Below are 14,606 nucleotides of genomic sequence, written 5' to 3'. Positions count from 1 at the left end.
ATATTCTAGGGATGGCCCGATACCGATACTGGCATCGGGGATCAGGCCGATACTGTCCTCAAATACTCGTACTCGATCTCATAAAAATTCGCCGATACCACGCACCGATACCACGTCCATTTTGCGAAACGAAACTGGCCGCCGCGAGTGCTTTGTCGAGGTGAACTGAGGCATAGACGCGCGAGCTGGTCGAGCACATGCCTTAGTTTAAACAGACGAGACATCAGTGGAAAGTTTGTTCAGTCGGATGTCAATGGCAACGAAATTAAACGAGGCATGTAGCTTTAGCTTATTATTAACGTTAACTGACGAGAGAGAGAGACAGAGAGAGAGCGAGAGAGCGAGCGCACTTCTGTTGAATGCTCTTGATTGCTGATCGTTCACTCAGCACATGTTATTTGGATGAAAACTAAATCGTATATGTAGCCTAAGTAAAGTAAAACATGAACTGTTACCTGACTGAAGTATAACGAGTGGTTCCCTACGTTATTACAGGACGTGTGCAGGTTAAGAAGTTTCATGAACGCAAACATCCGAAGCGCGCGCCCCACAAACCAGCGTCTCAGCGCGAATACTGAATTAAATTGTCTTTCACGTCTTGCGCTTGTACGGACGAATTCACACACAATGTAATAACGCCCGTCTTGGTGAGTATCCTATAGTAAACAAAGTCGGTTATATCTCAAATGAACGTAGCATGTTCAAGTGCGGTCTGTGCGTTCGGTCTTAAAGGGGCAGCAGTTTGATAAACCTGCTTCTGTGTTTTAATGCTAATCAAACAAAGGAGAAATAAATACTCACTGCTCTTGACTAAATAGGCTACCCTTTTCAACTTTAGAAAATATCCATCTATATATAATTCATACAGTAATGAATATGCTTTTTTCACATTTGATTACTTTATTCAAATTTCTGTACTGTTAGATACCCGAAAAACTCTAAAAACACTGTTTATTTCATTTGTAGCCTTTCTTTGTTCTATATTGTATATATTTGTCCTATTTGTAATTCGATTGTTTGTTTTTATTTTGTTACTTACTGCTTACTTGTTTTAAATTCACATTAATTAGGCTGCTAGTTTTTGTTGTAGTATCAAAATTGGATTAAATAATTGATATTTCACTGGTTTTGACAAACATTTGAACCGCTGACCCAGTCCTCAGCACTGAGCCCTGCTGAAGCAGCTCTAAATATGTGCTGTGCTATTAAATGAAAGATGAAATATGATAGAGCAATAGAATGAACAGTGACAGTAGGCTTACAGAAGCTCATACAATGCATTTTAGCAGGCTTAATTAAGCATGAAAATAACTGAAAGAAATATATATATTTGATGAACAAATTAAGCCAACTAATATGATTTATAATCTTTTGGTTTATCTACTAATACATTTAAAAATTACAAATGCAGTGAAAATTCAGGTATCGGTTACGGTATCGGTATCGGCGAGTACCAAAAATTACAGTATCGGTATCGGACTCGTTCTGCAAAAAGTGGTATCGGGACATCCCTAAAATATTCAGATAAACCTCTGAACACCACAAAACAAGCTACTAAAGTCATAACAAAAACAGCATCCATAAGCATAAATAGTAAGAATAAAAGAAAATAGACAAAACACCTGTATTATTTATTCATGCCGCTATGCATGCTGGGAGCCATGGATACGTTTTGTACTATGCTAGTACGTACCCAGCATTAATTGCAGCATTAATCTTTTTTTTTTTTTTTTATGGTCACCATTGTTGAGATTCATATGCTGATACTTGATGTCTGTGTTAGTCTGAATAATGTCAAAAAATTTAAAAAAAGTGTACAAACTTTACAATAATTTATAATATCACAACACCACTGGCTCACATAATGTAGAACTTCATTTTTAATATAATTTAATTAAAGTAATACATCATCCATTAAATCAGAGATTAGATTTTAGATAAGACCAGTGAGTCAGATTAACAAATTGTGACTGTCTCTATCAGTGTGTAATAATCAACACCAGACTATATAACCTATTGTGTTTTGTGCTATATCTCATGAGTTTTAACACTCAGTTATTATACAGCCAAAGTAAAGCTAATGTGCAAAAGTTAAGGGTCAAGAGCCCAACTAAAGCAACCGCTGATCACCATAATGGTGACTTCAAACAAAACTCAATAAATCATCAACATCTAAACCTCTATTAAAGGGGTCATGAACTGGATTATTTTATCATATTATAATGTTTCCTGGGGTGTCCTTATAATGTTAGTATGATTTCTACATCAAAAATGGTCATAATTTAGAAATAAAAGCCATTTTTCCTACCCTGGTTTTAGCCTCTGATTTGAACGCTCTGTTAGAAGGGGCGTGTCTGTGTGAGGCTTCAGTGTAAACGCCCACTGCTGTGATTGGCTGACATGTTTGCATATGAAATAGCTAGTATTACATGTGGAACCCTCTCTCTCTCGAAATCTTCTACTACGTTTTTACTATTAAAGCTATCAAGATGTGAAGTTGATCTTTTGTCATTGGCTTGATTTACTGATGCATAAACAGTATTGAACGATTTTGAGAGAAAGATTATCTGTCTGAACTTGATTACACATCAGAAATCACTGATCACAAATCAGGCATTGGAATAAACATGGTTACCTACATATTTGTGGCATTGCTGGCAGATCCATATCGTAAAAGTCTGATGCAAAGCCTGCGTCGAAACTAGGACTGAATTACCAAACAATCCACAGTGAATCGTACTGAACACTAATGATGCACTGCTGAGGCATTCACATTGTTGAGAAAAAAAAAAACGTTCCTAGATTAGGATCATTTGGAAGGTAAAGGTATCGATCCTGTGTCGATCTTTTCTCGTTCTCATGTAACTATTCTAACGCTCCAGTGGGCGGGGCCAAAGACGCGGTGATGTAGACAGAGGCGTTGGCCTTCTTCTGAAGGCGGTCTACAGCTGACGTGTGGCGTCACACGTCTCCACTTTTGAGATCCTGTCGTTTTCTGGTCTTGGTTTCAATAAAAGCAATAACTAGGAAGTTTTTAGTTTTGAAACTTGCAGGGTATTTTTATAGTATAACAAACTCTTAACTGTCAAAAGATCAAGGAAAATTGTAATTCTCAGTTCATGACCCCTTTAATTCTCACAATAACTTATGTAGACGTCTGACAGAAATAAAGTCAGTCTGGTTAGTAATAAGTGAAGCTGGTAATGCTGTTTGTGGAGTTGTTTAATCCTCCTCTGCTGAGATCTTCACAGATTTAATGTCTTCTTTTCTCTTCAGTGGATTTCATCTAAGACTGTGTCTGAAGTCAGTTGAAGTTCTTGTGTTTCTCTTTACTTCAGTGCTTGTTAACAGCAGGTGTTCATCACTAATGCTAAATTATCACTTAATAATCGCTTAATTATCCAATTATTATCCAATTATGCTGGGAACTAGACATTTTCTATAACTCATTCAGTTTGAGTTCTATTTCAGTCATCGTTTCCACATAACTTTCAGTAATATGAGTGCAATTTACTAAATTTTATTTGGTACATATAGCTGTTAGGTTATCCAGTCTTGTTTTTTTGTTTTTTTTTGTTGCTTCTATTATTTTAGTGAATCATTCTTATTGTGAATGTATAATTTCTGATTGAGGTTTCTGTCTTTATAAAACTGCCATCTGTTCTTCATATGAATTTGTTAAAAGGAAAATGTAAAATTGTCATTATTTTTTCATTGCTATAATAAACTCACAACATCCAGTTTCTCACGATGTGAATTAGGATGATCTGGGACACCTAACCTTTGATGTGTTCATGACTGTTATTCTGTTATTGAGTGTCTGTGAAACTGCTTTTGAGTTTAATTGCTTTCACTTTGAATAAAATGGTCGATAACCATTATTATTAAAGTAAACTGTATTTTTGTTTTTATTCTATATTTCATTCTTGTTATCTGTTTATTGCACTTAAAGCTCGTCCCATGTTCTATATCATTTTTTCATCATATTCACATATTCATGTTAAAGTTTGTCATTTCACTTAAAGGCAGGGTAGGCAGGATTTTTCTAAAAAACTTTTTCCCAAATTTGTTTAAACTGTCTTTATATACCAATACATAATTAAAATGTAAGTACTCTGAAAAATAGAGTATAAAAATTGAGTGTCTCTAGTCCTCTCAGGGCTGCAATAAACACAGCTACTTATTTCCATTCGGAACGAATTAAATGATTGGATGGGCGACTGTCACTCTCTCTCGCTATCATGGCTACCACCCCTGCTGCTACAGGAGCTGCCCACATGTGCGCACCCGTTTGACTCGAGGAGGGGAAGAGGCACGGAAGCTAGGAAGAATCACAGTTATGGCAGAGAAAGAGCAGTCAAAACTACACAGCAAAATCCCTAGTGTTAAATTAACACTCTCAGTGTTTATATGAGTCCACACTCAGAGTGTTATAAGTAACACTGAAGCAGTGTTAAAGTTAATGAGATAATTAAGTGATTAATTGAGTGATGATTGAGCATTATTGAAGACACCTGATGTTAACAAGCAGAATCACTGAAGGAGAAAACCGTAATTGGTATGTTACCATTATGGAGATCAATGTTTGTTTTAGTTGGTCTCTTGACCCTTAAATCATTAACTTTAGATATAGTTTGGCTGCTGTACCTGAGTTATAACTGCCAGATGGCTAAAGAGAAAATGTGATATGATGGTGTTGGTTGTGTTTTAATTAGGGCTGGGAATCGATTAAAAAAAATTAACTAATTAATTGCACAATTTCTGTAATTAATTACAATTAATTGCGCTTCCCCCAAGCTTGTAATCATCAATATTTAAACTTAGAATCACCTAATTAAACAACACAGGAAAAAAAGGGAACAGAAAATAGCCCTATATTAAAATATTAAACATCAATATATCAATATATTATTCTTTTTCAATAATCAATCAACATAATCAATTTAACAGATTATTATTATAATTATTATTTTATTAATTATTCAAACAAAATATAGTCCTACAAAGCTATTATTACCAGAGCATGTGATCAGAGCAGGTCATTTTACCATTGTTGCCCAGCATGGCTATACCAGCTCAGCAAACAGAAGTCAACAGAGAAATTTCACGTTACTTGAGTGGACTTTACTTTTCCAGTGCTTAGTACATGATTGAAGCCTTTGGGCCGTTAACGACAGAGCTGCCGACACACACACACACACACACACACACACACACACACACACACGGAACGGAGAGCTCGCCGCTGCTGGGCCATTAACGACAGAGCGAGCCGACACACACACACACACACACACACACACACACACACACACACACACACACGCACGCGCGCGCGCGGATCACAGAGCGCGCCGACCGACCGACACACACACACACACACACACACACACACACACACACACTCGCGCGCGTGCGCGCGGAGCACAGAGCGCGACGCACATACCGAGCGGAAAAGACCCGCTCATGAAAGCTGCCCGAGAATGAAACCTGACCGCCGAACATGGAGGGGCGGGACGGCATATTTCGGCCTTTTTAATAGCAGACGCAACAGGAAATCATTAAAACGAGGCAAAAAAAAAAGTGCTGCGTCAATTGCGTTATTTTTTTTTAACGCGTTAAACATTTCAAATTAATCGCAAAGATTAACGCGTTAATTCCCCCAGCCCTAGTTTTAATATAATCATTATTTCACAATTTTTTAACCTGAGTCACTGAATTCATAAAGAGACTAATTTCTGAGTTAGATATACTTTATTAATTATAGCAGCACTGTCCTTGAAAAGCATAATAGTTTTAACTTTTACAATGTAATCCAAATAATTTTCTAAAAGTTGTTCACGTAAAGGTTTTTTTTGTTTTTTTGTTTTGTTTTTTGACACAGACATGAATAATCAGCCTGTGAATCTCAACAATGGTGACAATTATAAAGCATGTTGCGGTGCATTCTGGGTACCACCAATCAAAACTCATTCATGGCTCCCATCATGCATTGCTGCATGAATAAATAATGAGCTTATGTTCAGAATTGATCTGTTTGTCACCATTGCTGAGATTCATACACTAATTCTTGATGTCTGTGTGTGCCTAATAAAAGTACTTTTAAAGAAGTTTTATTTATTTTTTGCAATTGATTTGATCATTTGGATTTCATTGAAAAGGATAAAAATGGCCAGTGCTGCTAAAAACCATAAGGTAGACTTAATTTAGAAATTAAACTCTCAATGAGTTCAGTGATTCAGGCCAACTAATGATTATGTTAAAACACAACCAACACCATCAGATCACATTTGCTCTTTGTTTATCTGGCTGTTATAACTCAGATACAGCAGCCAAACAAAATCTAAAGTAAAAAAGTAAGGGTCAAGAGCCCAACCATAATGGTGACAATTTTTAAATGAATTTTCTCCTTCAGTAATTTTGCTTGTTAACATCAGGTGTCTTCAATAATAGTCAATCATCACTAAATTAATCACTTAATTATCTCATTAACTTTAACACTCTTGAGTGTTAATTTAACACTGGAGTTTTTGCTGTGTACTTTGGGTTAAGGTAAAACGTTGAGTTGGAAAAAATTAAAATTTTGGTTTGACATTAAATCAAAATTTATGCTTTTAACTAAATCATAAATACAATTTGAGAAAATCAAAAAAAAATTTTGCTGTAACAAATTTACATCAATTGTTTTAAGTTAATCCAAAGTATAATTTTTTTCAGTGAAGAGAGCGAAGGGGCGTCGTCCATCTTTTTTTACAGTCTATGCTCTGCGCATTGAAAGGCTGTCACTCAGCGCTGCACTGCATCACATTCACTGTTAGACCTTACCGGGTTTTTTTACAGTAAAATACTGGCAACACTGTTGCCAGTAATATACTGTTAATTGTACAGTTCTTTACTGTAATCTATAGTTTGTTTCTGTAAAAATGCACTAAATTAAAATTCAAGTTAACTAATTACACTTGCAGAAACCGACTGCCTTAAATTGACCAACTGTCATTACTGTGTACAAAGTATTACAAAGTATTACTGTGAACTTCTTTCATTTGAGACCACTAAAAAACTATTGTACATAAAAAGATTTCCACTGGACCAGCAACTACACAGTCACCGCCTGTTAAATAAAGCAACATGCAGCAAATCATCAATGTTTGTAGATCTTCTCCTAGACTGAAGCACAGGCTCTACTCTTCAGCACAACGGTGACCCAAAAAATAAATTTTACAGTAAACTACTGGCAACAGTGTTGCCAGTATAAACCTGTTTTATAACTTACAGTTTATTACTGTTAAAATACATTTTGTGGGTGTGTCTTTTTATCTTACACTGTTAACCCTTTCAACCCCACAGGAAAATCCACACTACAAAGAGTAAAAAGTGACATTGACACAGTGTTGCAGTGAGATAATTAAGTGAATATGTTGAATAATAAGTGAATAAGTGAAATAAGTGATTGAGCATTAGTGATGAACACCTGCTGTTAACAAGCAGAATCACTGAAGGAAAGAGGAACACACGAACAGAAAATAGAGAAACACAAGAACTACAACTGACTTCCAGTCATTACACATTATTACACTTATTATTAACAGTATGACTTTATTTCTGTCATACATCTACAGAAGTTTTTATTGAGATGTTTAATTGAAAATGTTTGGTTTGAAGTTACCATGATGGAGATCAGTGTTTGCTTTAGTTGGGATACTGACCCTTGACTATTAAACATTAGTATTTCACTGTGTGAATGAACTGTGTCTTTGTACTTGTGCACACACAGTTTGTGAATGATTGCAGTTATACTGATTATGATGAATAAATTGTCATATAGCCTGTTCATACACTAAATCTCTTTCGGTTTTTAATTCTGTATCAAAAGTGTTATATTACCACCAGTGTGAAACTACAGTAATAAATTACAATGATATTTTTTTTAACACATAATGCACAGCCTAAAAAAGAAACAGAGCTACAATGTCTTGTAGAAACACAGAAATATAAAACATCTGCATATGTCTCTCATCAATGGTGGCAATAATTTATTTGTATTTATTTATTTATTCATGCAGGAGTGCATGCTGGGAGTTTTATACAATCCTGGAACCCAGCATGCATTGCGACATGAACGTTTTTATTGTCACCATTGTTGAGATTCATGTGCTGATTGTTGATGTCTGTTTGTGTCTGAGTTAAGCAGTAGTTCAAAAAGTTTTAAAGCACTATATTATTTCAATATTTGCTGTATTTCACATTATAGATAAAAAATATGATTAATATGAAAAACCCATAAATCCAAAGCTTTTACACTGGTTAAGATCAGAGAATCAGACATGTCCAGGATGATTATGTAATCATCACAACAGTCTTAAACACCTGATCATCTTTCTCTTGACTTTTTCTTGCCATAACACATGTGTTTTATAAACGCATAGTTAAACCAGTCAGAGAAAAACTGATATAATAAAGTCAATGGTTCAAGAGCCCAACTAAAACAAATACTGATCTCCATCATGGTGATAATAACTTTATTATTTTCAATAAAACATCAACAATTAAATATCTGTTAATTCTCAACTAGGGTTGTGCCGATGGACGATATCATGGAGAGCCACAATTTCGAAACGGGTGCTTTGCTGTGCAAAGAGAAACATTTCACCCGTTGGCCGCTGGTACTTTCACTTTTGCCGCAGAGACCCTTTATGTCCTATAAATGTATCGTATTGTTGATAATCCGCGCAGATTTCAGTTGACGATTATGTAAAGTTAATAACAAAACATGAATGAGAAAGATAAGAGCAGGATGTGCTATTGAACAGTAATATTAAAAGCACGATAAGCCGCGAAAGAGAACTGAATTCTACTGACAGGATGCTGCGCACGAGCTCCGAGCGCAACATAGTAGTCTTTGTCTTCGGTTGCGCGCCTGAACGGCCAAATAAACATTTCAAAATGCCAAGCCGAGTATTCCCGTTGCGTAAACACAGTAGATGTAAGTAGCTACAATGTGCACTCTCCCTGTCTCTTCGTGATCGTCAGCACCCCCCCCCCCCCCACCCCCCGACGATATCATCGTCCATCGCGATGTTTTACTGTAAACATCGTCAACTGCCAATTTAGGGGACATCGCCCAACCCTATTCTCAACAATAACTTTTGTACAAAAGAAATAATGTTAAACTGGTTTTTAAACTGGTTTCACACTCAGTGTTGCTGGAAGTCAGTTGTAGTTCTTGTGTTTCTCTTTTTTCTGTTCTTGTTTCTCTGTCCTTCAGTGATTCTGCTTATCAAGTGTTCATCAGTTTCTCAATTCACTCACTTCTTTTCATTCACTCTGTCAAGTGGACTATATTAGTGAACTAATGTAGGGAATAGTGAATGAGGGTATAGGGTGTGATTGGGAAAACAGCCTCTGAGTGTCGATTTTGAGCACTGTTCATTTACAGTATATTCCTGTAGGCTATTTTTGTTTTCTACTGTATATTACTGTTTTAATGGAAAATGGTATGATATTGTCAGAATTAGGCCTTTTTTTACAGCAAGGGTTAACAGTGTTGTTACGGCAACGGACTGTCTTTGAGTGAGTCATTAAACCTTTCATTCAACGAACACATTCAAAAACGCTGATTCATTGATTAAAAGATAGATGCAATGAAACAAGGTGTTCATTATTTTTAACTTCATTTTAGCTCTATTTTTTAAGGCTTAGCTGACCAGCAATGCTTCGCATGGGTAACGCTGAAGCTGATGCTTCACTTAATAGAAACCAATGGCTTTGATTAAACACGTGACTCGCTGATTTTTTTTTTTTCGTGGCTTCCCCGCGCTGTCGAATTCTGACCAGCGCTGACGCTGGCGCTAATTATAGTAATACCTTCAACATTAAAAGGTTGCTGCAGTTATTTGCATTCCTCTGCGGTTGGCCTGTCAGAAGCGCGGTACTACAATATTGCGGTTATCGCGACAGCCCTAAGTGTGAAAGCATTGTCTGTATGGTTCGGACTTCCAGACCATTTACAGGAAGTTCCGGTGGTTTTCGCAGAATTGCTTGCAGTCTTCTCCTACTTTACTGCCGGCGACGATAAAATGTTTGCACAACGAGGACGTTAATTTGGCGAATTTGAACTAGCCTCGAGTATAGTTGGTGCTGCAGGTAGTAATGCCCTAATAATAACAGTATAGTGGCAACGATATGCGTCTGTTCATTCATTCTTGTCAAAGTTTTTTTCTTTTTCTTTATTCTTGTCAAATTTACTCGCAGAATTGACAAAACGCTGACGTCAGATGCACATCCGTTTACAAACCAATCAATGTCAAAATGCAGTCCACAAAGGCCGCATTTACACTGCAGGTCTTGATGCCAAATTCCGATCTTCTGACTATATCTGATTTTTTTGACGACCCGCTTATATCATCTTTTAAAAGTGACCGTATCCGATATTTGCATTTACACTATACACTGCCGAAACAACCCAATGTAGACATTCTGACACAGAAAAGGAAGTAAAACAGCACGAAATGTAATGGATGCAGATGCAGAAATTATTATAGTGTTTTGCTTTCCGCACTATTTTTAAAGGTCAGCAAAACTTAGCTCTAGTAAGGTGGAGAAAAAAGAAGAGAGTCCTTGTTGCAGCCTGGGCGAATTTAGCGATGATCGCTGCTACATTGGTTCAGAGAGACGTTTGGATGCGGCAAAGGACTCAAGATTGGTGGGATCGAGTTGTTGGAAACTGGGGTCAGGAACAGTGGGTCAGAAACTTTCGTATGAGACGAGAAACTTTTGATATGTTGGGTGAGTGGTTGTCACCAATGCTCTCTTACGAGGACACAACATTTCGCCAGGCAATCTCAGTGCAGAAGCGCGTTGGAGTTGGACTATGGTGGCTCATGACAGGAGCTGGTTATCGAACACTGGCACATCTGTTTGGCATAAGTGACGCATCAGTATGCCTAATAGTCTGGGAGTTTTCCCATGCCGTGCAAAATGAGATGATGCGCGAGTACATCAAGCTGCCAGAAAGTGAGGAGCTCCAAACCGTCCTTCTTGGTTCTCCCAGGAGAGTTCATTTAACACTGGAGTTTGATTTCACTAATTAGTTCTCTCTCCTACTGAATTAACAAATCACGGTGATTGGAACAAAAAACTGAGGAGGACTTTTACTTTCTGAACCTGGACTTTCCACCTCTGGCTATTGCTAACATAATAATATATAAATGTTTCTAAGCTGGCTATTGCTGAAACAACTTAGTGGCTGATATGAACTAAAGATATAAGATATTACTCTAAAGAAGTATGACTCACTGGGATATGAACTAAATGACAAATGCTGACTTGTAATACAAATAGTGGCTGATATGAACTAAAGATATTAGATACTCTGTACCAGGGTGGGAATTATACCGCGGCCACGCAGCCATGGCCGACGTTGCCCTACACTTTGGCCTTCATGCCCCGTGAAAAAAAAATCATCGTACGGCCACAGTGGCCTGTGTGCCCCGGCCCTGTCCAAGTTCCATGTATAAAGCGCCAGTGCGGCATAGTGGGCTTGCTTTGAATTACAGCGAGCCACCCAAGTAGTCTCTGAACTTCAATTAGTCCGTGGATTCGCGCAGGTGCAGTGTAGGGCTGGGCGATATAAAAAATATATCGATAGATTTTTTAAATGCGATATGGAATTAGACCATATCGCATATCGATATAGTTCAAATTTGCGCTGTGATCCTTGCTCCCCGCGCCTCCTTTTCCACTCTGCGTGCGTGTTTAGAGCATGTTATGTTATGAGAGGCGAATCATGACTACTTCAGAAAACCCAGCACAATAGGAACTACCAGGCAGTGACATAAGTGACGTGTACGCTGAGATAAAGTTTTTCACCTCAGAAAAACTGACTTTCTTGTCCTGTCAGCCGTTATCCTGTTCTCGTAGCGCACACTCTTCTATTGCACGCGCAAATGCGGCGGCGCGCGCTGTATCGCCTCACTGATCAAGTGCAAAAGAAACTACGAGCATGCAACGCCGTTACGTTGTAAATTACACAAAATAAAAGTAATGCAGGTATGATTTTCATTCTATTTACCAGGAGCAGTTTCCATGTTTCATTAACAGTTATTGTTAATATTGTGTATTCACCATGGTAACTGTCCTTTCCATATTAACCCCAAAATGCCACTATTTTTTCTTTGTGTTATTTTTTATATTTTTAAATGACTGTAGTGGCTCATACCAACATTGTATTAACAAAAACTAGTTTGGGACTGCTATTTAATAACTTTAGCATAGGCCTAATGTTTATTTATTAGTACTAGTCTTTACTATTAGTCATATTCTTACAATTTATGTTATATATATATGTATATGTATGTATGTATAGGCAAATTATAACATGTTTACACAAAATTTGTTTATAGCCTATATTGAATGTAAACTTTGATAATCATAATTAATAACTCACATTCTCACATGATATAGAGGACTGAATGAATATTTTGAATGCTTTTATTGGCATTTGTGTTGTTTCTGAATGCTTTTATTGGCATTTGTGGTGTTTCTGAATGCTTTTATTGGCATTTGTGGTGTTTCTGAATGCTTTTATTGGCATTTATGTTGTTTCTATTGTTGTGAGGGTGTATACCTTCTGGATGAAATGGTTCTCTCTCACACTCACATGATATAGAGGACTGAATGAATATTTTGAATGCTTTTATTGGCATTTGTGTTGTTTCTGGATGCTTTTATAGGCATTTGTGATGTTTCTGAATGCTTTTATTGGCATTTATGTTGTTTCTATTGTTGTGTGAGGGTGTATACAGTACCTTCTGGATGTAATGGCACTCTCTCTCTCTCTCATTAAAAAATGTTTTTTTTTTATTAAAAAAGTCATAATCCATGTCTTATTCCAAATTAGGATGTTATGGTATCAATCTGAATGGGAAAACCATCGAATTGTACTCAATGGCCTTTGTGCCCTGTCATATGGCCTTGGTGCCCCTAAAAAAAAAGAAAAGGTGGAGGCCAAATGGCCTTGCCCCTAAAATTACATAATTCCCACCCTGCTCTGTACTCTAAAGAAGTATGACTCACTGAGATATGAACTAAATGACAAATTTGACTTGTAATACAAATAGTGGCTGATATGAACTAAACATATTAGATACTCTGTACTCTAAAGAAGTATGACTCACTGGGATATGAACTAAATGACAAATGTTGACCTGTGTGGCAGAGGGAAATATGCCACCGCCTTGTGGGGGAAATATTCAGCACTATACTAAGGAAGACTGAGTGAGCAACAGGATCCTAGTCCCCCCACCCAATGCTTTTAGTCTTTGTACAACTGCTTGTTGTGTGTGGTGTCTATCGTGTTGCAATGTGTAATGCTCAAGAATCGGCAAGGTGGGCTTCAGGATTTACTCAATACACGGCAGCCACCTGAAGTGTGTGTATGTAGAAAACTCAGGAGTTAAACCTCGTTGACTGCAAAACCCGCCCTCCCCGGATCTAACAGGATAGGTAAGACGCTCCTTAGCATAGGTGACTCAAAATGAGAATAAGCAGTTTTAGCTTAACAAACAAAAATAACATTTATTTTTACAGCATGAATTGAAATTATTCTGTTTTCTTTGTTTTCACAGGAAGTGTAAAACAATTTCAAATGCAGACCAATCAAAGTGAAATAAAAATGTGGAAAATAATAAAGAGAGGAAAATCAACAAATGTTTCAGTTCAATCTCAACAAAATAACAATCAGTTTCACTTTTAGTAAGTAGACTGAAACGTTTCACAGTTCACTTCAGTTAACTCAACCTTTCAAATAAAGTTCACTTGATTCACTTAAAGTTCACTTCAATCCGATTCAAAAATCCAAGATCCGATTAAAAAATCCAGGAAAAGAAAGGAAAAAGTTATACTCAGTTAGGGTGACCATATTTTAGTTTTCAGAAAACAGGACGGGGGCGTGGTTTATGGGCGGGGCATGATTTTTTGGGGAGGCGTGGTTAAGGGGTGGGGGCGTGGTTTGGGGGAGAATGCATCAAAAAATACAAATGCATTCACAACCTTGCAACTATGTTATACTTTAATACATAAAGTAATACATCCTTTCCATTCAATGTTTGGCACGCAACAATAGAATACTATATATATATAAAAAAAGTTTTGCTTTTAACACCTTTTACATGACACTATTTCTTTTCATGGCCATAGCAGGTTAAAAATCTACTACTAAAATAAAAAATAAAAAATCTACTATACTATTTCAGTAAAAAAAACAATTTCAATCCTCCTGATGTTCTCTTAGCCTATACTTTCTTTATGTGCGCTTTTAGGTCGCTAGCACCTTTATTTGACACTGACACGTACGTGCCAGCTTTGCAGTTCATGCATTCTGCTTTACACGGATCCCGACCGAAACGAAAACACGGGAATTTTCTCTGTAAATCATCTGTGAATTTACATTTGGGCTTTTTTTTTCTTTTCTTTTTTTACGCTGTTAGCTACTTACATCTTATCTCGCACCTGACCATAAACTGAAAGCGTAAAGCGTCACGTTGCTAAAATTCTGTGAACGTAAAGTCCGCCTACTTTGATTTGATTGGTCATTTCAAATATTCTGA

The 14,606-nt window shown here is 37.0% G+C and overlaps 1 long non-coding RNA gene across 1 annotated transcript; it reads left to right on the top strand.

Annotated features, from left to right (window-relative positions):
- Positions 1-4,016: 4,016 nt before the first annotated feature.
- On the top strand, positions 4,017-5,801 carry LOC309493990. The gene is made up of 3 exons (XR_014204168.1): positions 4,017-4,077; positions 4,127-4,699; positions 5,667-5,801. It is a non-coding gene; the product is annotated as an uncharacterized lncRNA (long non-coding RNA).
- The last annotated feature ends 8,805 nt before the right edge of the window (positions 5,802-14,606 follow it).

This window comes from Leuciscus leuciscus, assembly GCF_965113295.1.
Source record: "Leuciscus leuciscus genome assembly, chromosome: 3".
Classification (NCBI taxonomy): domain Eukaryota; kingdom Metazoa; phylum Chordata; class Actinopteri; order Cypriniformes; family Leuciscidae; genus Leuciscus; species Leuciscus leuciscus.
The sequence above is the reverse complement of the archived record's forward strand: the minus strand, read 5'-3'. Positions and strand labels throughout refer to the sequence as shown.